Source organism: Equus przewalskii, chromosome 3, assembly GCF_037783145.1.
Source record: "Equus przewalskii isolate Varuska chromosome 3, EquPr2, whole genome shotgun sequence".
NCBI lineage: Eukaryota > Metazoa > Chordata > Mammalia > Perissodactyla > Equidae > Equus > Equus przewalskii.
The window spans coordinates 54,665,828-54,692,774 of record NC_091833.1 but is presented as its reverse complement, the minus strand read 5'-3'; the positions used below and the strand labels follow the sequence as shown (position 1 = coordinate 54,692,774).

The window sequence follows — 26,947 nt, the reverse complement described above, 5'->3', positions numbered from 1 at the left end:
TTATTAGCTCCTAATAAGCAGTGATCAGATATGATTTGATCAGGGTTCTTGCTCATTTCTCTTCAATTCTCTTTCTATGTGTCTGCTTCAAGTTGGCTGCAGTAGTTTCAGGACTAACATCATAAACATGTCCAGAGGAAGAGAGGCATCCTGGTACCTGGTGGCTCACCCTTAAAGCTCAAGAAAATGCTCTACTCAAGGTCCCCAGTAAGCTATTGTGACATACGTATATTCCAGATTCAATCACTGTGGTGGTAGGAACAGAACTGCCCTTACACCAATCAGGAACTCCCTGAACCTAGGGATGGGCTCAGCTTCCCCTGGGTCCATAAGCTGTGATGGCAAAACTGGATTCCTGGATTAAAAGGTAGGTGCTTGAGGGAAAGGGGAGAAGAACAGATACTGGGAGAAAACTAACAATATCCTTTGTATTTCATGTGGTACCTTTGTGCTCTCCAGCATTTCCCTTTTCTTGGTTCACATTCCTGGGGTCCAAGAAGCCTAACAACAACCAAAGCAACAGTGGAGAGGAGTCTTGGATCCTGGTGTAAGTTTTAACCAATGCTGTGGGCTTGCCTTATGCAGTTTATATAGAATTGAAAATCACTGACCCATTTCATTTCTTCCAGTGATGTGCCCAATTGTCAGTTCTATATTCTGACAGAGGCCCTTAAAAGCTCTATGCTCAATTCTTTGAAATTGAGAATACTGAGTGATACTAATAATGAAGTCATATCTTTACAATACCTATCTTCATTCTTCACTGTCATTAAGCTGGAAAATTCAACTATTCAATATGATGATCATTTTCAGCCTTTGATAAGATTTTTCCATTTTCTCTCTTTTTTAATGCTTTTAAATTGTAATAAAGCTTTAAAGACTGAGCTGCCAATAGTTTCATTTGTCTATCTTTCAACTGTAATGAATACAGATGGGCACAGAGGAAAAAGAATCCAGGATTTGGTCTAATCCTATAATCTTTCTCATTTGCTTGTGAAAGGTTGAATAATTCCAGATGAATACCTTGTAATGCCACTGTTTTCTCATACCAGTGATATATTTTTCTCATTGACACTAAAGAAATATTCAATATAATGTGCATGTATAAACTACAAAATGATAATAACCCACATATGAAAAGTCATAAGTAACCAGTCCAATCAGAAATAATGTGTAAGTCTGCATGCATATACACGCATCACTAAATACAGAAACACTTTCTAGAAGAGACCACAGATATGACTAAATGAAAAAAAAATGCTGAGTGCATTTTCTGCCTCATAAAATAAGAAATCATCTTGTTTTTCCAACTATATTTGTCCAAATAACATAGTTGACATACCCATGTTGTGATAAGCTGTGACATTAAAATTCTTCCATTGGAGTCCACTTCGAAAATTTCACTTTACTTCCTTGCCATTTATCCATCATTTGTCAGTCTAGTTATGTATGTGAAAAAAAAATTGACTTCTGGCTTGCTCACATATCTATGGAGAATTGATTCTTTCTACATAAATTCTACTCTGTTCCCCTAGTTAAAAAAAAAAAATCAAACCCTAAGTGTTCCAGGTTCAGCAAAGCAGGAAGAATAAATTCAGGTCAATTTCCTTTGCTTAGGTGGTACAATGAGTAGTGTAGGGGAGGAAGACATTTCCTCTTCCCAAATGGGGGTTCATCTGGCCCGAGAACGAATTAAATTCACATGAGACAGAATAGCAAGAGAAAATTAAACAAAGCTTTATGAGGAACCATGGCCTGGGGCCTTTCTTCCTTCGGGAAGAAAGGGCACCAAAGAAGTGGGGTGCACATAGTGGTTATATACCCCCAAAAAGGGTGTTTCACATGTGATTGAAATGTCCCTCCCACAATAGTCACAAGATTGACCTGTCAGCAGAGTGCTTGATGGACACAGCAGGCAGTGGGTCTGCTATCTCTGCGGGTGTAGCAGGAGGCAAGTCAATTGTCTGGAGCTGGGCAGTCACAGGTGAGCGCAGCAATCAGTTCCTAGCCTAAGGAAAGATGCTTAATCCTTAAAAAATGCCAACGTTGGGAGGGGAAGGGAAGTCAGTTACAGGAGGTTACCAGACAAGCACAATAAAATGCAGATTTAAGTCCTTGCCTCTGGTATTGATGAAGAGTTTCTAGAGAGAAGGTCATCGCCTCTCTTCTTCCTGGTACAGAGAGGGAGGCACCTTTTACAGACAGAGATTTACCTTACAAATGTAAACGTGTCCTAAGGAAGGGCAAGTTCCATTCCTCAGAGCATCCTTCCCTGTCCCAGTTTATCAAAAGCAATCAGCCTCAAATAATCCTGGTGCCAAAGAGACATATCTTGGGGTGGCCAATTCCAGGTCCCCACAGTAGCTAAGATAATACAACTAATAAGTGCTGATGATCTAGTTATATGATACAGATGATAAGTAATAATCTTATAATCCACAGTGACCTCTGTCTACTAAATGAGAAAAATTGCATGAAAATGACAAACCTTTACAATGATGGAGCAAAACAAGCTCTGGAAGGAAAATTTCTGGGTGAGGAGTGGTAGATAACTAGGAAGCCTGTATACTTCATTTTCAGTTTCATCTATCTCTGCTGAAAGTCTTTTACTTCAATTTCACCTTGTTGTCCACACTCCAACACTTTTCTCTTTAATATTCTGACTCAAATGTGTATAAAATCAAAATCCAACTCATTTGTCCCCATAACAGAGAAGTTAGAGTTAATTTCCAAATGAGATGAAAAAGTACAAGACACTTAAGATTTAAACTTACAAAGCATAGTTTCCTGATGCCAGCTCACTCAATTCATAAACCCTGTTTCATTTAACATCCTACCTCAGATGTGTTAAAAAGAACTAGGGAAAGGAATTTTGGGTTACTTTGCCTATGATTGGCACAAATCTGAAAGGGAACTAGGCACGTAAAAAGGTTCAACCATGAAAATTCATTATTTTACAGACAGGCATATCTTCTTATTCAAACTCAAGCAAGTTTAAATTAATAATCTCATCTTAATTGAAAGCATTCACTTGTCTTTCCTCCAGAAATTCTTGAGAAGCAAGAACACAGTCCTTTGGGTATTGAAGGCAAATTAAAAAAGGATTCTGCTTTCATTAATGTAGACTGGGTGATTTAGACCAAACCTGTTACTGAGAATGACTTGAAAAGTTGAACAAATATTTTTTAAATGCCTGAAGGCACAGAGAGATAATAAGACAGTGAAGAATTACATAGCCATGGTCAGAAAAATACAGAAACTCAAGAAATGATCCTGCGATTTGGAGCCACTTTTCTACCAGAGAGCTTTGCCAATATTCCATAGAAGCAGCTGAGACGCTAAGAAACTGAGGTTTTAACAGATTCACAAGGCTAGGAAGACAAAAACTGGAATTCAGAGCCCATTGGGAAGGTGGTAGTGGCTGATAAATCCCTCTCACCTCCCAGGCAAAGCGTTGAGATCCTTGAGGACCTGCCCACTATGAGTGAGGGTAAACTGAAAGCAGATAGCACCCACAGAGTAGAAACTCAACTTCCTTTCATTTCAAATGCTAATTAGATTAGGAAGATCCGAGATTGCTGATGTACCTAGCCTACATAAATGTAAATATAAATTTTCCCTGAGAGGAAGATAACATCCAGAGCTACAAATTATCTCTAGTTCTTCATAATCTTTGACCTCAACCAAAATAGCAAGGAACATGGGATGACAAGACAACATGACTAAAGACAAAACTAAACAACAGCAATCAAATATAGACCTACCAGAGATTAAAAAATGGAGTTAACAGATACAAACTTTAATAAAAATATGCTCAATATGTTCAAGGATACAAAAGATGAGATTTTTAATTTGGGAAGAGAGCCAGAAATTATAAAAGAGAATCCAAGGAGAATTACAAAATTTTTAAATAAAATAATCAAAATTAAATATTTCATATGTGTAAACAGCATTCAAGACACAGTCAAAGGGAGAATTAATGAACTGGAAGATAAGTCAAAAATAGTCCAACTGAATGAAAAAGAAATCAGATGACTGACAGGATAAAAAGTGGGTAAGATATATAGAGGATATAGTGAAAGGGTAATCAGAATCTAAAAGGAAGAAAATAGAAGGAATGGAGAAATAATACTGAGAATTTTTCCCAAACTGGTTAAAGATATCAAACCACAGCTCCAAAATGCCCTATACCTCAAGCAAGAAAAATGCAAAGTAAAACCCACTTGAGCAAACCATAGTAAAATTGCCAAAAGAGAAAGACAAAAAGAAAAATCTTTAAAGCAGCTCCCTCAAAAAGAAATAGTGCCTTCAAAAAAGAAAATATCACTTTTCAACAGAAACAATGGAAGTCAAACAACAATGTATAATTTCTTCAAAGTGCTTCAAAGGAAAAAACTTTCCAAACTATACCCAACAAAAATAATCTTTAAGGATGCTGGTAAAATAAGGACATTTTCAGGCAAACAAAAAACAAGAGAACCACTTCTGGACCCACATAAAAGGAAATACCAAAGTGTATCCTTTAGGCAAAAGAAAAATAATCCCAGGTAGAATATTAAAAATGTCAGAAATAAAGAGAGGAAAAAGTGGGAAGTAAACAAATATTGACTGTATAAAACAATAACACTAATATCTTGCAGGGCTTAAAATACAGAAAGAATCAAATACATGGTAAAAATAGGTTAGAATGAGTATAGATGGACTTAAAGTATTCTAAGGTTCTTGAGTTTTCTTGGAAAAGGTAAAAGTACTAATTTATATTAAACTTGGATAAGTCAAGGATGTAGATTGTAATCTACAATCAAGAGTAACCGTTAAAAGCATAGTGAAATATTTTATAATTAACCAGTTAATAGAGAAAAAGGAATAATAAAAATAATTAATTCAAAATAGGGCATGAAGGGAGAAGTCAAAAACAGATATGAAGATGGTAGATTATAACCAACTATGCCAGTAATTACACTAAATGTAAGTAAACTAAATATTCCAATTAAAAGGCAAAGATTGTGAGACTAGATTTTAAAAAGTCAAAATCCTGAGGCTGGCTTGGTGGTATAGTGCTTAAGTTCGTATGCTCCACTTTGGCAGCCCAGGGTTCACAGGTTCAGATCGCTGGCATGGAAGGACACACCACACATCAAGCCATGCTGTGGCAGCATCTCACATACAAAAAAGCCAAGGAAGATTGGCACAGATGTTAGCTCAGGGCCAATCTTCCTCACCAAAAAAAAAGTCAAATATTATATGCTGTTTGAAAGAGGAACACTTTAAAAAATAGAGATACAAAAATTTGTAAGTAAAGAATGGAAAAAGATATAATACATACATACTAATCAAAAGAAACCAATGTGGCCATATTAATATCAGATAAAATAGACTTTAAAACAAAAAAGTAAGAGAAAAAGAGGGATACAAAATCATAATGATAAAAGTTTTACTTGCCTAGGAAATTTTAATAATTCTAAATTTATATCCCCAGTAATATGGCCTTACTGTATATGAACAAAATTTGACACAACTAAATAGAAATAGAGAAATCCACAAACATAGTGGGAGATTTTTAACGTCTTCTCAGTATCTGATTGAAGAGACAGACAAAAAAATAAAGATGTAGAGGATCTGAACATGATTGATGAACTTAAACTGAATGACATATATACAACAATATATCTAACAACTGCAGAAAACACCTTTTTTCAAAATTCCCCTCAGACATTTGCCAAAGTTGACATATTTTGAGTCATAAATCAAGTCTTAACCAATTTCAAAAGATTTAAGTCATACAGAGTACATTTTCTGACTATATTGAGGTAAGCTAGAAATCAGCACCAAATAATAACAAAAATCTTTATATATTTTAAAAATTAAAGTTATAAGTAATCCATGAGTCAAAAAAGAAATTAAAATAGAAATCATAAAATATTTTAAAATAGATTGTAAATAAAATACCACTTGTGGGATGCAAGAAAAGTTATGCTAAAAGGGAAATTTATAGTCTTTATTTTTTTCCTTTAGATTGGCATCTGAGGTAACAACTGTTGCCAATCTTCTTCTTTTTTTTTTTCCTGCTTCCTCTCCCCAAATCCCCCCAGCACATAGTTGTACATTTTAGTTGTGGGTCTTTCCAGTTGTGGCATGTGGGATGCCACCTCAGAATGGCCTAACGAGTGGTGCCATGTCCGCACCCAGGATTTGAACTGGCAAAACCCTAGCCCACCCAAGCGGAGCACATGAACTTAACCACTCGGCCACAGGCCCTATAGTCTTAAATGTATATTTTAGAAAGAAGAATGGCTGAAATCTAATCATTCATCTCAGTAAGTTAGAAAAACAACAGCAAATTAAGCACAAAGAAAATAGAAGAAAGGAAATAATGAAGATAAGAACAGAAATCAATAAAACAGAAAAAACATACAGTAGAGAGGAATAACAAAGTCAAAGATATTTTGAAAATACTTTTAAAATTTATAAACTCTGAAGCAACCAAAGTGTCCTTCTATGGAGGTAAGGATAAAGAAAATGTGGTATATATATACAATGGAATACTACTCAACCATAAAAAAAGACAAAATCATCCCATTTGCAACAACATGGATGGACCTTGAGGGTATTATGTCAAGAAAATAAGCCAGACAGAGAAAGACAGATACTTCATGATTTCACTTGTATATGGAAGATAACAAACACATGGATAAACAGAACAGATTAGTGGTTACCAGGGGGGAAGGGTATTGAGGGGTGGGTGAAAGGGGTAAAGGGGCACATATGTATGATGATGGGCAAAAATTAGACCACTGCTGGTAAGCAAGATGAAGTCTATCCAGAAATTGATAAACAATAATGTGAAATTACACAAAATTACAAAACCATTGTGATCTCAATAAAATTACTAGGGAAAAAAATTGATAAACTCTGGTGAGACTAACCAAGAAAAATAGAAGACACAGATAACTAATCAGGAATAAAAAGGAACTTTACTACAGATAATAAACAGGAATTTAAAAAAGAGAATATTGTGAATAATTTATTCCAATAATTTAAAAATTTTTAGTTAAAATGTAAAATTTACTAGAAAATTGTAACATATCAAAATACAAGAATAAATAGTAGAACTGAACAGTCCTACAACTACCAAAGACACTTCATCCATACTTTAAAACCTTCCCACAAAAATATCCCCAGCCCATTTTGTTTCACCAGTGAGTTCCACCAAACATTTAAATAAACTACAGAACTGCACTAATCATGCATAAATTCTTCAATTATCATATTTTTCAAAAATTTTACAGAAAACAGTAAAAAAGGAACTATTTTACAACTTGTTTTGTGAGGTCAACCTAACCTTGATATCAAAACCTGACAACGACATCACAAAAAACGAAAATTACAGGCCAATCTCGCTTGTGGACATAGATGAAAAATCCTAAACAAAAGATTCACAAATCAAATTCTCTGATATATATATATATAAAGGATAGTACATCATAACTGAATTGGGTTTACCTCAAGAACATATGGTAAGCTTAAAATTTAAAAATCAATAATATAAGGGCTGGCCCCGCGGCCGAGTGGTTAGGTTGGCGTGCTCTGCTGCAGGCGGCCCAGTGTTTCATTGGTTCGGGTCCTGGGCGCGGACATGGCGCTGCTCATCGGGCCACGCTGGGGGAGCGTCCCGCATGCCACAACTGGAGGGGCCCACAACGAAGAATGTGCGGCTGTGTACCGGGGGGCTTTAGGGGAGAAAAAGGAAAAAAATAAAATCTTTAAAAAAAAAAATCAATAATATAATTCACTATACTAACAGAATAAAGGCAAAAAAGTATATGATCATCTTAATCAGAAAAAGGATTGATAAAATTTAACAGCAATTCATGATTAAATTTTTTTAAAACTCTTAGCAAACTAACATTATAAAAGAACCTCCTCGACTTTATAAATGTACATAAAACAAAACTTACAGCAAACATCAAACTTGAAGATTTTCTTCTGAGATAGGAAAGAGAAGAAATGCCAAATATTACCAATTCTGTTCATTGTTTTATTGAAGATTCTAACTTATATGTTGTATATATAAAGAGAAAATTCAAAAGACTCTGCCCCATCCTCATAGGGTATCATCTCCATGCTTGTGCATCAGCTGCACCTTGGAAAGACCGTTTTATCCCACTGTCTGGCTGGCAGCTTCCAGGTAACACAATATTTAACAGGACCAGTAGATCTAATGGTCATGTGCCCACTGCCTCACCTCCTCTTCTGTATATTAAGTCCCTTAGCCCTCAAATAGTGGTGCTGGCTGAAGACCTGAACATAGGAAAGACAAATCCACACCTGAAATACACGTCAATTTTGGTCAAGATGGAAGACATCCAATGTAATTTTTCAACAAATGGCTGGTTGCTGTCTTCAAGGGATGGTGCTGTACTGGGGACTCAGAGTTATCTCTGCTGCTGGAAGAGGAGACATGAAACAGTGGCAGTACTTAAGTCTCCTTGGTAAGTGGGTGTCCATGCAGTTGGGCCATACATAATTTCCATCCCTGCTACATTGGCTGCTCTGTTGAGGAGTCCAAATATGCCAGCACTGGGATAGTCAATGGCAGACTGACTGATGTCAACTGACTCGTTCTGTCTACTTGGCGGTTAAGTGTTTCATCTTTGAGGATGCTTTTTTGACTGGCATGAACATGTGACACACTTTATGCCCAATCCCATAAATCTATTTATATGCATCTTCTACAGAGATTCTTATGTCTTATCTTCCAATATTTCTTATTCTAGGCCCCTGACCAACGATCCAAGCCATTCTCCATTGTCCATGAGTCTGTAGGCTTATCTCAGGCTATTTTTCTTTCCACACAAATTGAATGATCAGAGGCAATGACCAAAGCTCTGCCAATTAGGATGATTTCCTCTCACTACTCTCTTTCTGGGCCACCCCATGTGGGGCTACGGTGTAGCTGCAGTCCATTTTTGGCTTGTACCCACATACTGAACCAATTCATCTATGAAGCAAATTCAGCCTCTTTCCTTTTTCATCAGCTGGTCATAATGAACTCTCCATGAGGTATAAACTGGGTTGGTCAGGACCAACAATAATCCATCATAAGACAGAAGTGGTATATCTAGAATCAGGCATGAGCAGGGCCAGAGTGCACAAATAAGCTACATGAGCAGGTAGCTCAAACATCCATGTCATCCACCACTGTTGCACTGGTACCTCTCACTCAGTTCATACCTCATGGTCACATGATGCTTCACAGTCAGATGCTCCATCTATATCACGTAAGCATGCAGGCTGAGTTGCCCATCCTGACCTGAGTTCTATCAGATCCACCAGGTCATGAATTGAGTAGACTCATCAGTAATTCACTGAGTGTCAGTGTTCCTTGCACCATAGCTAGCACCTTCTGATGAGCTCTTTCCTGCCACACTCAAAGTTAGAAGCCTTCTATGTCACTCAGCAAATGAGTCAAAGCAGTATTCTTAGGTGAAGAATATTGTACCTCCACAACATGAAAAAGACCTGTACTGCTTCTAAGTGGTAGAAGGTAAAAGTCGTAATAACGTGTTCTTTACTTTGGAGAGAACTCCCCAGCATGCTCCAACCATAAAACTTTTTCAAAACTTTACTAATGTGGCATATCTCTGACTTTTCATGAGGTTTTTCTCCCATCCTCTAGAGCACATATGTCTTAACGAAGGCCTCCAACATTCTTGCCACTTATTGCTCATCCAGTTAACTCAATGTCATTGATACAGTAAATCAATACAATGTTCTAGAGAGTGCCCAGACGGACCAGATCTCTTTGGATTATATTAGGACTAAACATAGGAAAATTAACATATTCCTAGGTCAGGACCATTCTGTTGTCTATCCCACGTGCATGCAAACTGTTTCTGATTCTCCCGGGGAAGAACTGGGATGAATATTTGCCAGATCACTGGCCATGATGTATCAAGCAAGTATCTGAAGCTTTGTTAATCTGCTCTAGAAAAGGTACTATATCTGGCACAGCAGCTACAACTAGAGGTACTACTTGGTTAATCAGTTTGCCTATTGTCATCCACCAGGATCCATCTGGTTTTTGTAGGACCAAACTGGTGCATTAAATAGAAATAAGATGAGGGCTACCATTCCTCCATCCTTTAGCTTTTTAAGGGGAGCATTTAATTTCTTCCTTGATTACCAAGATGTGAAATTGGTTTTCATCTACTATTTTGGCCACGGGGTAGGGGAAGCTGGGCTTACAATTGGCATCTGAATTGCGGGGCAGGGGGAGGGCACTCTTGTAAGACTGAATCCTTAACCTATGGAATCTGATACTATCTCCAGGCAGATAGTGTTAGAATTAAGTTGAATTGTAGGACACCCAGGTGGAGTCCAAGAATTGCTTGGTGGTGTCAGGGAACCACTCCCCCCCGAAATCCCATGTTGCAATTGGGTCTAGGAACCCAAAATACAAGTGTTGGGGAAAATGTAGAGCAACTGAAACTCTCATATACTATTTGTGGGAATGTAAAGTGGTAAAACCACTTTGGAAAACAGTTTGTCACTTTCTTAAAGTTAAACATACACATAAAATATAACCCAGTCATTCTACTCCTGGGTACTTACTAAAGAGAAATGAAAGCATACGTTCACATAACACCTACACACAAATGTTTGTAGCAGGAGGGGAGGCTGTTGATATTGAGGAGGTCTAAGAGGGGCTTTGGAGGTGTTGGTGATCTATTTTTTGACCAGTGTTGGGGATACCGGGGTGTGTTCACTTTGTGATAATTCTTTGGGCTATATATACTTGTGATTTTTCACTTTTCTCTATGTTTGTTATATAAAATAATTTAAAAATTTTTTTCAAGCCTATGAAAGAAAATCTCAAAATATTTATTGCTCCTTTCAGGATATAATACAAAAATATCGTCACCATGGAACTAGTGGTGACATTTAAATTGAGGGCTAGTAATTGGAGAAAGAGTAATTTATGTAAAGAAAGTAGTAACAGAAAATTTTAGGTTTATGTCCTTGCCTGAAAATATGAAGAGTAGGATTCCTTGGAAGATTGTGGTGTAGGCAGACTCTGAACTCACTTCCCCCCACGGACACCTCAAATTTACAACTACCTGTGGAACAATTACCTCTGAGAGACAACTGGAAACTGGATAAAAAGAACCCCCACAACAAGGGGCAACACTGACTGAGGTGCAAGAGGCAGAAATGCCTTCCTGCTGAGGAGAAAAACACATTCTAGCTGCGGCACTTCACAGCCGGGAGCAATCTTAAGGTCCGAAGCTTTTCCTGTAGGATTAGGGGATCTGAGCAGGAGAGCTATGCAAAAATAAGCAGCCTTTGAATTCACAACTGACACAAGTGACATAATACCTGGTTTTTCTGGCTATTAAAACCAATGGGGACTACGCCCAGAAAAGCTATCAAACATAAGAAAAAAGAAAATCCTGCTCTTAAACGGCCCACGCACAGATTCACCTGTTCCAGAAAACAACACAAAATCAACAGAAAGAAAAGTTCATAGTCCTTTGGTAAAAAATACTCACTTGATAAGCTCTAAGCACATCTCATAGAGGCAGGAGGTAGCTGGGCCCACCTCCCCAGGGACTGAAACACTGGTGGCAGCCATTATTATGACCTAGTACAGGTGTACTGACACAGACGCTGGCAGATACCATTGGATTTCTTCCTCTGGGCTGTTAGTGCAGGGATTTGCCCTGCCTACTAGAGCACTGATTTAATCCAGATCAGCTAGGGTAGGCAGCCCACCCTAGGGACTGGTCCCACCCACCAGCAAGCCTACAGGGAACTTGTTGGCCCAAGTAGGTGGGGTACATGGGCCTTCTGCAGCAGGGTGAGTCAGTCCACCCTGGCAGAGCAGGGCCTGCGAAGGCGAGGGCCTGTGTTGGTGTGGTGTGTGGAACCTCTGCAGCAGGAGAAGTTGGTCCTGGCATGGGGCGTGGGGCAGGACTGTGTTGGCAGGGCGTATGGGCCCATGGGCAGTGGGGCTTGTCGGCTGCAGTAGTCTTGTGCCACTGGCCTGTTCAAACAGCCACACAGAGGATCTGCCTCACCTTCTAACACCTGAAACAATTGTGTGCTGCCATGTTTGGGGCCAGCCCCACCCAGCTGCACTCCTGGAGAGAGCTGACAACAGCCTCACAGGCCAGAGGCCTACAGCAATTGTGAGCCCCTGAGACTAGTAACCAGCCACACTGGGGGCCTGACTCACTTAACAGCAAAACATCAGCAAGTGTGTACCACTAGACCTTGTAGCCAGCTGTGCTGGGGCCCTCTCTGCCCAATAAAGTGACAAAAGTGATAATAGCAGAGCCTTACAACCTGCCAGCCCAGGGGCCAGCCTAGCCTACCGATGTACCTGTAGCAAGAGCAACTCCGCCACAACAGAAAGGCACACATAGCTCACATAGGGGACACTCCTGGAACATTTGGAACTGGTGACGAGAGGGAAGCACACTGGTGGGCTCCATAAAGCATCTCTTACATAAGGCCACATCTCTAAGATTGGGAGATGTAGCTGATCTACCTAATACATAGATATAAGCACAGAGAAATAGGAAAAATGAGGATACACAGGAAGATGTCCCAAATAAGGCAACAGAAGTCCTCAGAAAAATAACTAAACAAAACAGAGACAAACAATCTACCTGATAAAGAGTACAAACTAACAGTCATAAGGATAGTCACTGATCTTGGGAGAAGAATAGATGAACACAGTGAGAACTTCAACAGAGAATTGGAAAATATATAAAGAAGCAAACAGAACTGAAGAATACAATACTAGAAACGAAAAATTCACCAGAGGGAATCAACAGCAGAGTAGTAGATACAGAAGAACAAATCAGCAAGCTGGACAAAAGACTAGAGGAAATCACCCAAGTTGAACAGAAAAAAGAAAAAAGAATTAAAAAGAATAAGGACAGTCTAAGGGACCTCTGGGACAACATCAAGCACACTAACCTCCACATTATAAGTGTCCCAGAAGGAGAAGAGAGAGACAAAGGGGCAGAGAAACTATTTGAAGAAATAATAGCTGAAAACATCCCTAACCTAAGTAAAAAAACAGACACAGACATCCAGGTACAGGAAGCACAGAGTACCAAACAAGATGAGCCCCAAAGTGGCCCACACCAAGACACATCATAATTAAAATGTCAAAAATTAAAGATAAAGAGAGAATCATAAAAGCTGCAAGAGAAAGGCAACAAGTCACATACAGAGGAAACCCCATAAGGCTACCAGCTGACTTTTCAGCAGAAATCTTACAAGCTAGAAGGGAGTGGCATGACATATTCAAAGGGCTGAAAGGAAAAAACCTACAGCCAAGAATACACTACCAGGAAAGGTTATCATTCAGAATAGAAGGAGAGAGAAAGAGTTTTCCAGACAAGCAAAAACTAAAGGAGTTTATCATCACTAACCCAAGCTTACAATAAATGTTAAAGGGACTTATTTAAGTGGAAAAGAAAAGACCACAAATAGGAATAAGAAAATTATCACACAAAAAAAATCACTGGTAAAGGCAAATATACAGTAAAGATAGTAGATCAACCACCTATAAAGCAAATATGAAGATTAAAAGATAAAAGTACTAAAACTATCTATTTACACGATAAGAGCTGTGGGATACACACACACAAAAAAAGAGGTTAGATATGATATCAAAAACATAAAATGTCAGGGGAGGGAAGTAAAAATGCAGGGCTTTTAGTAAGAGGTCAAACTTATGAGACCATCAACTTAATATAGATTGCTATATAAGTAGGTCACTGTATATGAACCTCATGGTAATCACAAACCAGAAACCTATAATAAATACAAAAAAAAAAAATGAAGGGAAAGGAACCCAAACATAATACTAAAGAAAGCTATTAAATCACAAGGAAAGAGAGCAAGAGAAGAAGAAAAGAACAGAAAAGAACTACTAAAACACCCAGAAAAAAAGTAACAAAATGGCAATAAGTACATTATCAATAGCTACTTTAAACGTCAATGGACTAAATGCTCCAATGAAAAGACATAGGATGGCTGAACAGATTGAAAAACAAGACTCATATATATGCTGCATAGAAGAGACACACTTCAGACCTAAAGACATTCACAAACTGAAAGTGAAAGGATGGAATAAAAGACTCCATGCAAACAGCAATGAAAAGAAAGCCGGGGTGGCAATACTTACATCACACAACATAGACTTTAAAACAAAAACTGTAACAAGAGACAAAGAAGGGAGCTACATAATGATAAAGGGAACAATCCAACAAGAGGATATAACACTTGTAAATATCTATGCACCCAACATAGGAGCACCCAAATATATACATCAATTATTAACAGATATAAAAGGAGAAATAGACAGTAACACAATAATAGTAGGGGACTTTAACACTCCACTTACATCAAAGGCTGGACCATGCAAACAGAAGATCAATAAGGAAATATTGGCCTTAAATGACATATTAGATCATATGGACTTAGTAGATATATACAGAACATTCCATCCAAAAACTGCAGAATTGGGGCCAGCCCCATGGCCGAGTGGTTAAGTTCATGCACACTGCTTCAGCGGCCCAGAGTTTCACTGGTTCAGATCCTGGGTGCAGACATGGCACCGCTCATCAGGGCATGCTGAGGTGGTGTTCCACACAGCACTCACAACTAGAATATACAACTATGTACAGGGGGGCTTTGGGAAGAAGAAGAAGCGGAAAAAAAAGATCAGCAACAAATGTTAGGTGCCAACCTTTAAAAAAAAATGCAGAATGTACATTCTTTTCAAGTGCACATGGAACATTCTCTAGAATAGATCACATATTTGGCCACAAAACAAGTCTCAATAAATTTAGGAAGACTGAAATAACACCAAGCATCTTTTCTGACCACAAGGATAAGAAAGTAGAAATCAACTACAAGAAGAAAACTGGAAAAGCCAAAAATACACGGAGATTAAACAAAATGCCACTGATCAACTATTGGGTCAATAAAGAAATCAAAGGAGAAATCAAAAAAATACCTAGAAACAAATGAAAATACAATGTGTCAAAATTTATGGCATATGGCAAAAGCAGTACTAAGAGGGAAGTTTATAGCAATACAGGCCTACCTCAACAAACAAGATTAATCTCAAACAATCTAACAGTGCACCTAAAGGAACTGGAAAAAGAAGAACAAACAAAGCCCAAAATCACCATAAGGAAGGAAATAATAAAAATCAGAATAGAAATAAATGAAATAGAGACCAAAAAAATCAATAGAAAAAATCAGTGAAACTAAGAGTTGGTTCATTTAAAAGATAAAACTGAAAAACCTTTAGTTAGACTCACAAGAAAAAAGAGAAGCCTCAAATAAATAAAATCAGGAACAAAAGAGGAGAAACTACGACAGACACCTCAGAAATACAAAGCATTATAAGAGAATACTATGAAAAACTATATGCCAACAAGTTGGATAATCTAGAGGAAATGGATAAATTCTTAGGATCATACAACCTTCCAAAACTGAATCAAGAAGAAATAGAGAGGTGGCTGGCCTGGTGGTGTAGTGATTAAGTTTATACACTCTGCTTCGGTGGCCCAGAGTTCGCAGGTTTGGATCTCAGGCGCAGACCTAGCACCACTCATCAAGCCGTGCTGTGGCAGCGTCCCACATAAAGTAGAGGAAGACTGACACAGATATTAGCTCAGCAACAATCTTCCTCAAGCAAAAAGAGGAAGACGCAACAGATGTTAGCTCAGGGCCAATCTTCCTCACAAAAGAAAAAAGCAGAAGAAATAGAGAATTTGAATAAACCAACCACCAATAAGGAGATCAAAACAGTAATCAAAAACCTCCCAGAAAGCAAAACAGAAGTCCTGGACCAGATGGCTTCCCTGGTGAACTCTACCAAACATTCAAAGAAGATTTAATACCTATCCTTCTCAAATTCTTCCAAAAATTGAAGAGGAAGGGAAGCTTCCTAACTCGTTCTATGAGGCCAACATTACCCTGATACTAAAACCATACAAGGACAACATAAAAAAAGAAAACTACAGGGCAATATCACGGATGAACATAGATGCCAAAATCCTCAATGAAATATCAGCAAATCAAACACAACAGTACATTAAAAAGATCACACACCATGATCAAATGGGATTTATTCCAGGGAGGTAGAGATGGTTCAACATCTGCAAATGAGTCAACATGATACACTACATTAACAAAATGAAGAATAAAAATCACATGATCATTTCAACAGATGCAGAGAAAGCATTCAACAAGGTACAGCATCCATTTATGATAAAAAAAAAAAAACTCTGAATAAAATGGGCATAGAAGGAAAGTACGGCAACATAATAAAGACCATATATGACAAACCCACAGCTAATACCATACACAATGGTGAAAAACTGAAAGCTGTCCCTTTAAGAAGAGGAAGCAGACAAGGATGCCCACTTTCATCACTCTTATTCAACATAGTATTGGGTGTTCTTGCCAGGGTAATTAGGCAAGAAAAAGAGATAAAAGGGGTCCAAATGGGAGAGGAATAAGTGAAACTGTCACTATTTGCAGATGACATGATTTTATACATAGGAAACTCCAAAGAATCCACAAAAAAACTGTAACAATAACAACAAATAACAAATAACAAATGAATACAGTAAAGTTGCAGGATATAAATGAACATAAAAAAGTCAGTTGCATTTCTATACACTAATAACAAAATAGCAGAAAGAGAAATTGAGAATACAATCCCATTTACAATTGCAACAAAAAGAACAAAATACCTAGGAATAAATTTAACCAAAGAGGTGAAAGACCTGTACTTGAAAAATATAAAATGCTGTTGAAAGAAACTGAAGAAGACACAAAGAAATGGAAAGATATTCCATGTTCTTGGAATGGAAGAATTAACATAGTTAAAATGTCTATACTTCCTAAAGCAATCCACAGATTCAATGCCTCCTATCAAGGTCCCAACAATATTTCTCACAGAAATAGAACAAAGAATCCTAAAATTTATATGGAACAACAAGAGACCCCAAACAGCCAAAGGAATCCTGAGAAAAAAGAAGAAAGCTAGAGGCGTTACACTCCCCGATTTCAAAATATACTAAAGGCTATAGTAATCAAAACAGCATGGTGCTGGCACAAAAACAGAAACACAGATCAATGGAACAAAATTGAGAGCCCAGAAATAAATCCACACATTTGTGGACAACTAATTTTTGACAAAGGAGCCAAGAACATACAACGGAGAAAGGAAAGTCTCTTCAAATAAATGGCATTGGGAAAACTGGACAGCCACATGCAAAAGAATGAAATACCTTATTTCTTATTATTATCTTATACCATACACAAAATTTAACTCAAAATGGATTAAAGACTTGAATGTATGGCCTGAAATCATTAAACTTCTAGAAGAAAACATAGGCAGTACATTCTTCAACATCAATCTTAGCAGCATATTTTAAAGTACCATGTCTCACCAGGTGAGGGACACAAAAAATAAACAAATGGGACTACATCAAACTAAAAAGCTTCTGCACAGAAAAAGGAAAAACCATCAACAAAATGAAAAGACAATCTAACAACTGGGAGACGATATTTGTAAACCTTATATCTGATAAGGGGTTAATTTCCAAACTATATGAAGAACTCATACATCTCAACAACAAAAAATCAAATAACCCAAGTAAAAAATGAGCAAAAGATCTGAACAGACATTTTTCCAAAGAAGATATACAGATGGCCAACAGGCACATGAAAAGATGTTCAGCATCACTAATCATTAGGGAAACGCAAATAAAAACTACAATGAGGTATCTCCTCACACCCGTCAGAATGGCTATAATTAACAAGAGAAGAAATAACTGTCAGAGAGAATGTGGAGAACAGGGAGCTCTCATACACTGCTGGTGGGAATGTAAACTGGTGCAGCCACTATGGAAAATAATATGGAGATCCCTCAAAAAATTAAAAATAGAACTACCATATGATCCAATTATTTTATTTCTGGGTATTTATCTAAAGAACATGAAAACATGAATGTGTAAAGATATATGCACCCCCATGTTCATTGCAGCATTATTCACAACAGCCAAGACTTGGAAATAATCTAAGTGCCCATCAATGGATGAATGGATAAAGAAGATATGATATATATATCCAATGGAATACTACTCAGCTAAAAAAAAAGATGAAACCTTGCCATTTGCAACAACATGGATGGACCTTGAGGGTGTTATGCTAAGCGAAATAAGTTAGATGGAGAAAGTCAAATATCATATGATCTCACTCATAAGTAGAAGATAAAAACAACAACAAACAAACATATAGATACAGAAATGAAATTTGTGGTTACCAGAGGGGAATGGGGGAGGAAGAGAGTGAAAGTGTGACAGGGCACATGCGTACAGTGATGGATGGTAATTAGTCTTTGGGTGGTGAACATGATGTAATCTACACAGAAATCGAAATATAATGATGTACACCTGAAATTTATATATTGTTATAAAACAATGTTACCTCAATTTAAAAATACATAAAGAGTGAAATCTCACTCTTCTCAATTGAATGGCAAAGTGCATTGGTTTCATTATTGTAAGATCTTTTCAATAGGAGCAGCAAATAAACATAGTTTGCAAAAAAAAAAAGTGTGTGTGTATTTGAAATTGTCCTTAAATTTGAAGTAATGGAAAGAAGGTGATAAAAACAGAAAGGACAATAAATATCTTGCACATAGTTTTAAAAGTTAGTTGCAGAAGAAATAGTTCTTAGTAGAAACTTAACACAAGAGATATGGAGGAAGAAAAGTCTTATTTATTGATATTTAATTATACCCTCCAACGTCCAAAAAGGATTTAAAGTGACTTACAGTGGAGAATAAATATACTAAGTAATAGTTTATAAAATAGGAATGAAAACAGGAAGGCAGTGTTATTTAAAAAGTGGAAATAAACATGTCAGCCATAAGACAAAAATATGTTTCCAATTCAGATTTTTCCCCTAAGCCCTAGTCTTATATGTCCTATTGCCTATTGGACTTGAATTATGATATTTGTACTTTAATTTAAAGTGCTTCAACAAAGACAGTATTATATGTATATTTGCGTTAGTAAATTTAAGTTAATTTGTGTTAAGTAAGTTAAATAACACCTTAGATGTTATCAGTTAACCTAATAAAAAATCCATATCCTAGGAGTGGCCAGCTCGTTCTCTAACCAAGAAACCCAGCTCCAGCTGCAACTATTACATGTGTTTCTATCTTTATCTTTGATCAACACCAGAGGTTTAATAATTAGCATAGTGAATGTTAAAACATGAGTTTCACTGGTAAAATGAATAACCCAGAGGATGTTAGAAATGATTCTCCATGGAGCAATTAGTGATATTTCACTGATATTTATTAATAAAATACTTTTGAGACACTCTCCTCCCTCACGAGAATAGAGTATAAGAAGATAGCACAGCCCATAGTCTGAATCTTCATGGACAATGAGTGAGATTTGATACCTAAATAGTCCTCTGTCAAACTGTTGGGACTGAGGACTCTAGCTGCCTCATGCATCTGCTACAGATGAGCTTTTTATGAAGATGTCATTGTAACAGCTAATAGAAAGAGTACTAAGGCTCTATCAACCTTACAAAACAGTTTATATACATTATTTTGTGTCTGCTTGCTAATAAATTGTCATCTGAAATATAAAAGTCTGTGTGTATGGCAGGAATTGACCTAAGACTTGCCCTCAATATAACCTGATACCAGTCTATGGGAGAATACCTGATCCTCATCCACCTCAGACTTTTGGGTCCTTACTATTATCAACCAAACTGAACCTGACAGTCATGCAGAGCCAGACCTGCTTAGGTCAGTTCACAGCTTGCAACTGATATCCTCTCAAAAGCAGAAACCCAAAACTAAACTCAAGCTATCCCACCTCCAGCATGATATTCCTTCCAGGTTTTTTTCCCCTAAATAAATAGGATTACCATTTATCAAGCCCAAATCTGGTGTCATCCTAATTTCATCCCTGCCTTACCCAATATAATTTCTTATATGCCAATACTGCTCTAAATTGTTTTTTTTCAACATATTAAGTAATTTACTCCTTTTTTTTTTATGAAGGCTGTAAAAGAAGTATAAATTGAACAAGTGGTTACTTCCCAAACACATACAGTAACTTAGGGGAGACTTAGCTGGATTTATTGTGCTATCGCAACTATTTTAAAATAAAAATGTATATAAATTGAAATCTGTTCCAATGAAAAATAAGTAATTCCTCAAATACACCATGTGAGCATGTGAGAAACAGAAATAGTAAAGCAAGCCTCCTAAAAAGGCCTGCTCGGCTTGGTCTTTCAGGATCAGTTTCGTTTTGCAGCTGGGATAGGGTCCTAAATACATCTTGATTGTGTTATTATTCATATAATTAAAGGACAATACAACAAGTTCTCCTTTATATGTGTTTTCTTTTTCAGCCTCTATGGTGTGAAATAAACATGAAGCTGTCAAAGAGAATAAACTGAAACAGGCTAAACTAATTTGTCACTGATGATAGTCATTATCAACAATCTGAATACTGTTTCACCTCACCGAGATTTAAATAATCTGTCAAAAAGCCACTGTATTCTAAAATCTGCATACAGAATCAGAGGACACAAGGAAGAAATGAGGGTACAGTCAGTGAAGCCAACAGAAATAGCCTCATTTCTGACACTAAATCAAAAGATCCCCTTTGGGATTAATTTCCTTAAGCTCCTCTTCTCTTTCCTTCCTTCAAGTGCCATCCCCATGCAAATAATTATTGCTAGCCCATTCCTTCCTCAATATTTAGGAATACTGATCAGTGTCTTTAGAAAACTGTTTCTTTTCAGGACCAGCTGGAGGCAAAATTATTAACTAGGATGAGCTATCTCTCACTTTAAAAATGAGAGTGCCCAGTGATGATGAAGACCTGGTTAAAATGTAAAGTCTCAAAAATTTCTAGTGATAAAATAAAATTCTTTTGAAAATCAAATAATTATGTTCCATTGCTGAGAATATACTTAGTGTAATCATCCTAAAGATGGAAAAAACTTTATGCATATAGATGTTCATTATGGTACTATTATATATAATAAGAAAACATGGAAGTAAATGTGCAGCAGTGTGGGAATGGTTAAATAAAATAGGATGCAGCACACAAGGAAATAGTATGAGCTATCTTAAATAAAATTGGGAAAAGGTTTTAATACATTTTAAAATCTCCTGTTATCAAGCTAAGTAAAAAATAAGTTATGAAATTCTAAATATATGTTCTCAACTATGCTAAATCATGCAAAACTATGGTAAAGGACCAAAAATAGGCAAGACAATATTGAAGAAGGTAGAGGAGGAGGGAATTTTACTCTTCTAGATATCAAGCCTTACTATTGTTAAGCTGTAATTATTAAAACAGTGAGTGTTAGAGCATAAGTAGATAAATCAATGGAACAGAACAAACACTTTACATATGGTATATATATATATATATATATATATATATATATATATATATCACACACATACACACATATACACATATATTCTCACATTTACACATATATAAACATACACACACACACACTTATATATATAAAGGTGGTATTATAATTAAATAATGCTAAGCCGAACTCCAAATGGAAAAATACGTAGAACTTAGATTCCTACTTCGTATTGCATACAAAAACTAAGATCCACATGGATTAAAAGATGTAAACATAAAAAATTCATCTAAAACTTTTGCAGAGAAATATAGTAGTATATCATTATGAACTAGGAGTAGGAAAGAATTTCTTAAATAAGATAGGAAAAGCCAAACCATAAAGAAAAAGATTGATAAGTTCAATTGCATTAAAATTAAAAAAAAAAAACACACACAAAATGAAAAACTAAGCCACAGACTGAGAGAAGACATTTCTTGTTTTCCCCCAGCTTTATTGAGACATAATTGACATATAACATCATGGAAGCTTAAGGTGTACAACACGATGATTTGATCTACATATATTGAGAAATGATTACCACAATAAGGTTAGCTATCATTTTTTGCGTGTGGTGAGAACTTTTAAAATCCACTCTATTAGCAACTTTCACATATACAATATTAACAAGTATTTTCAAGTGCACAGTACTAACTAGAGCCGCAATGATATACATTAGATGCCCAGAACTTACTCATACCATAACTGAAAGTTTGTACCCCCGACCACCTTCACCCATTTCCTCCACCCCACCCCTGCCCCAGGCAACCACCAATCTACTCTGTTTCTATGAGTTTGGGGTTTTTTTGGATTCCACATATAAGTTATATCACACAGTATTTGTCTTTCTCTGCCTAATTTATTTCACTTAGCATAATGACCTCAAGGTTCATCCTTGCTGTTGTAAATGACAGGATTTCCTTTTTTATAGCTGAATAATATTCCATTATATAGGCATATCATATTTTCTTTATCCATTCATCCTTCAGTGGACACATAGGTTGTTTCCATGTGTTGGCTATTGTAAATAATGCTGCAATGAATATGGGAGTGCTGATACATCTTCCAGATAATGATTTCATTCTTTCTTATATATACCCAGAAGTGGGACTGCTAGATCATATGGTAGTTCTATTTTTAATTTTTTGAGGAAACTCCAAACTGAGGGAAGAGGAATCATTCCTAGGACGTGATCAACTCCTATGGGTAGGTGTGAGGTTTCCCAAACAGTGCTTGGAGATACTCATGTGGAGGAAAGTTAGGAAAAGGAATTACATGAAATAGCAATAATTCTGAGGACAGGGTATATTCATAAAAGGATTCTATCAGTTTCCTTGCCTTTTCCAGTTTCTCCTGGCTTCACATGAGGCCACCTCACTCCAATCTCTGTCTCCATCTTCACATCACCTTCTCCTATATGTGTATAATCTCCTTGGCCTCTCTCATCTCAAGACACTTATGACTGAATTTAAGGCCTACCTGGATATTCCAGGATAATCTCCTTGTGTCAAGATCGTAACCTAATCACATCTGCAAAGACTTTCTTTATAAGGTAACATTTAAAGCTTCCAGGGATTAGGATCTGACATCTTTGTAGGACCATCATTCAACTTAGGACAGGCACCCTCTTGTGAAGATTTCATTTCATTTTATTTATTTATTATTAATTTATTATTTATTATTAATTTCAATTTAATTTAAATGTTTTCCTCTTAGATCCTCTAAAAACTCATATTTATCACACAGATTTAAATTTTCAACTCCTACCTTTTAATTTCCTTTGTAGGGGAGGAAGACTTTTCCTCCACCTAATGTGGGTCCATTTGGCCAGAGAAAAAATTAAATTCACATGAGACAGAATAGCAGGAGAAAATTAAACAAAGCTTTATGAGGACCATGGCCCAGGTCCTTCTTCCCGAAGGAAGAAAGGGCACCGAAGAAGTGGGGTGCACAGAGCTGTTATATACCCCCAAACAGGATGTTTCACACGATTGAAATGTCCCTCCCACGATAGTCACAAGATTGCCCTGTCGGCACAGCACTTGATGGACACAGCAGGTAGTGGTCTGCTATCTCGGAGGGCATAGCAGGAGGCAAGTCGATTGTCTTGAGCTGGGTGGTCACAGGTGAGTGCAGAAATCAGTTCCTAGCCTAAGGAAAGATGCTTAATCCTTAAAGAAATGCCAACATTGGGAGCGGGAGGGAAGTCAGTTACAGGAGGTTACCAGACAAGCACAATAAAATGCAGATTTAAGTCCTTGCCTTCCCCATTAATTAAGAGTTTCTACAGATAAGGTTAAGAGTTTCTAGAGATAAGGTCATCTCCCCTTCTTCCTGGTACAGAGGAAGATATCTTTACAGATGGAGAGTTCCTTTACAATGTAGATGTCTCTTAACAAAAGGGTAAGCAAGTTCTACTTTTCAGTTGCTTTCCTGTCTGCAAAGAAACCTGCCTCAAATAATCCTCATGCCAAAGAGACATATCTTGGCGTGGCCAAGACCAGTCCCCCACACCTTTAATTGTACCCCCAACTTTTCATCAAAGAAAGTCAAATACGTTCATACAGCCCTATGTGAGGTGCTGGTAAGAGTGAAGAATGAGGGAATATGGCAGGAAATGGAAGGATACCTTGTCTATATCAAACTCTCCACTTGTTCCCATGTAGAGAAGCTGTAGTCTATCAATAAGAGGGTCTGAGAGTTCCCAGAAGTGACCAGTGGTCACAGGGTGAGTAGGGGATCGTGGCAGAGCTGAAAGCAATGGAGAAAAAGCATCAAATGCTAAAGATCATTTTCAAAGTTGATAGTCCAATATGGGCTACAAATAAAAGCTTCTAATTTCCTACCCCATGCTTCAACAAGCTAACCCTGGAAGGTAGTACAGGTAAATTTTTATGTTGTATGAGTTTCCTGAATAGGCTAATGAAGACTTTACCCCAGGACTTAAACCTTTAATAATAATCTTGATTCCACCTCCTTTTCCCCTTCCCAGTTTCCACTCCCACATACCTCTCTCTCTGTCTCTCACACACACATACACACACCACAGCCGCTTGTCTCCTGGCAACAACAGTTAACTCAAACAAGACTATCCAAAATCATTATCCACTTCTGCCTTTCTCACTACCACCATTACAAGCATCACTCAAAACCAAAAGAAAAAAAATAGCTTGATTCCACACAATGCATGGCCATGGAAAATGACAGATTGAGATATAGTGCATTGCGTGTGCTGCCAATGGTGATATTGTTATAGTAAATTCATCATCCTGACACGTTCATAATACTCTGACACTGCTGTCTTATTACGTCCCATGCTACGGGATTGCTGCCTAAGCTGTGCAGCTCAGGGTGACTCATCGCACTGAGCAGAGCAGCATCACCGCTTACATCTCACCTAAATGCTCTACCACCGGCTGGTACCATGTGCTGGTATGTGTTCAGCACTACCCGGGTGAGGAAAATGAAGTGTACAAGGACAAGGACAAAGGGTGCTGGTATGCAACTGAAATGGAAGCTTAAATGGCTTTTCTCATCTGGGCTTTTCTGAGGAGGTGCACCTGAGCAAGGCCATCAACATCAGCTTTGCAAAAATTGATGAATAGGCTGGTCACAAAGGACTCTATTTAAAGCAGAGGAGATTTTCCTGAATGATGCAATTACTAGTAGACAGGAAAGACTCTCACCCTCTCAACGCTGATGAGTCAATAGTCCACAGGGAGCCAGGGAAATCAAGTGTCAATGGAAACTCATACATCCTCAGCCCTGTCTCTCCACCCTGCCCTCCTCCCAACCCTCGCCAAAAACAAAACAAAGCCAGCAGTTTTTAAATGATGACCACAAGATACTAGTGCCAACTTTGGAATGAGCAAAAACCATTGTCTTCATTTGAGTTCCCCAGCAGCGGACCCCATGGCAACCATTCCAGTGCAAGAAGTTTCTTTGGGAGATGCAGGAAGCACCACCTCTAGTAGGTGAGTGGGAAGGGAGAGACAGAAGGGAAGAAAGTCAATAAAGTCATGATGGCAAGCTAGCTTCCACTGAGGGTGACTGGAGCTTAATCCCATGGGGAAACTGGGAAACAGTATAAAACACACATCCCCAGGTCATCCCACTAGAGAGGCAAGGGGGTGGGGTATTTGGGGTATTTGTCCCCAAACTTCCATCAGCCATTGGTTGAGGATTGCTCCCTGGAGAGATGAATTCCTGGGCATTACCAGTCTAGTACTTCTGGTCAGCTTTGGACAGGTCACTAATTCCAGCCCGCTAGGTAAGGGACAGTATTACCCCACAACAGCCCTCCTGGGATTTGCAGATTGTTAGTGATGTGGAAAGCTGCTAACATCAAATCCTAAAACCATGTCACAGAAGAAAAAAATCTCTGCCAACCCACAAAAACTGGAATACTCTGCTAAGACTCAATGCCCAAAAAAGGGCTTTGCTATTGTCACAGGATTGTAGTCCTAGGTAGCATACTACACACTTTGGACACTAGAGGAAATGTTCATAGTGACTTGTACTCACTGGTTTTCATTTTTCACAAGAACAAGTGTACAAGTTTTGTCCCATGTCACTCAGCACCTCCATTCTCAGCTAGCCAAGTTAGGGTTGGCTGCAAGGAAAATTGTGAAGGAGATGAAGTTTGCTTTAGTATTCTCAGCCTCCTTATTCTGGTTCCTTCCTCCTCTCCTGGGGCCCTTTTTCATCCAGACCCTATCAAAACCAGCTATCTTCCTGATATATGATATTATATGATATATGATATTAGTCATTTACACCTAAGTATAAGTGTAACTTTCATTCATCGACAAATATTTAATAATTAACTTACTTTAGGCCTGACACTGTGCTGGATGCTGGGAATATAGAAATGTCGCTCCCAATCCCTGTCTACATAGTATGACAAGTACCAGGATTAAGACATACAGACTGGTACGAGAGCCTTGGGGAGTGGCTGCTAGGAAGTGTTTCTTGAATTAGTGATTCAAGTCTTTGTCCCTTGTTAAATGCATTTCAAGCATCAGTGAGTAGCCAGGAAGGACTGGGGAATGGAAGGAAGCCCCTTGCCTGAAATTCCTAAATCTCACATTGCTGTAGAGAATTCAGGCATTTGGGCAGTTTTCTACTCCACCTACACAGAGAGCTGGCCTGTCGCCATGGCTTGCAGAACAAATTGAAAACTGAGCAGCAAGCAGCAGTGCACGCATCTGTTCTGAAATCCTGCTGTGCATAAAGGATATTTTTTAATTTGCTTTCACATTCCAGAAAAAAAATAGAGATTTTCCTATTTATAGATGAATTCGCCATTTGGATAATAATGCTCTCTTTGCTTATTATATGTGTGGGGATTTCCTCCATGTTTCTGGCTACACCTGTTTGGGTCCCTCATCCCTCTATCTCACTCCAAGGAATCAGAGCCAGAACCCTAAGAAAAGTC

The 26,947-nt window shown here is 37.7% G+C and overlaps 1 protein-coding gene and 1 long non-coding RNA gene across 4 annotated transcripts in view; one reads left to right on the top strand and one right to left on the bottom strand.

Moving 5' to 3' along the window:
* Nucleotides 1-26,947, bottom strand: part of RASGEF1B (RasGEF domain family member 1B) — a 701,851-nt gene that overhangs the window by 605,606 nt on the left and 69,298 nt on the right. Inside the window, exon 2 of one of the 3 annotated variants that reach the window (XM_070614552.1) lies at nucleotides 7,504-7,730. The exons of the other annotated variants lie outside the window; for them this stretch is intronic. The gene's annotated coding sequence lies outside the window, so the exon portion shown is untranslated. The remainder of the gene's footprint in view (nucleotides 1-7,503; nucleotides 7,731-26,947) is intronic. 3 annotated transcript variants of the gene reach the window in all.
* LOC139082547 (uncharacterized) lies at nucleotides 260-21,026 on the top strand. Its single transcript, XR_011538645.1, has 3 exons — nucleotides 260-367; nucleotides 460-547; nucleotides 20,488-21,026. It is a non-coding gene; the product is annotated as an uncharacterized lncRNA (long non-coding RNA).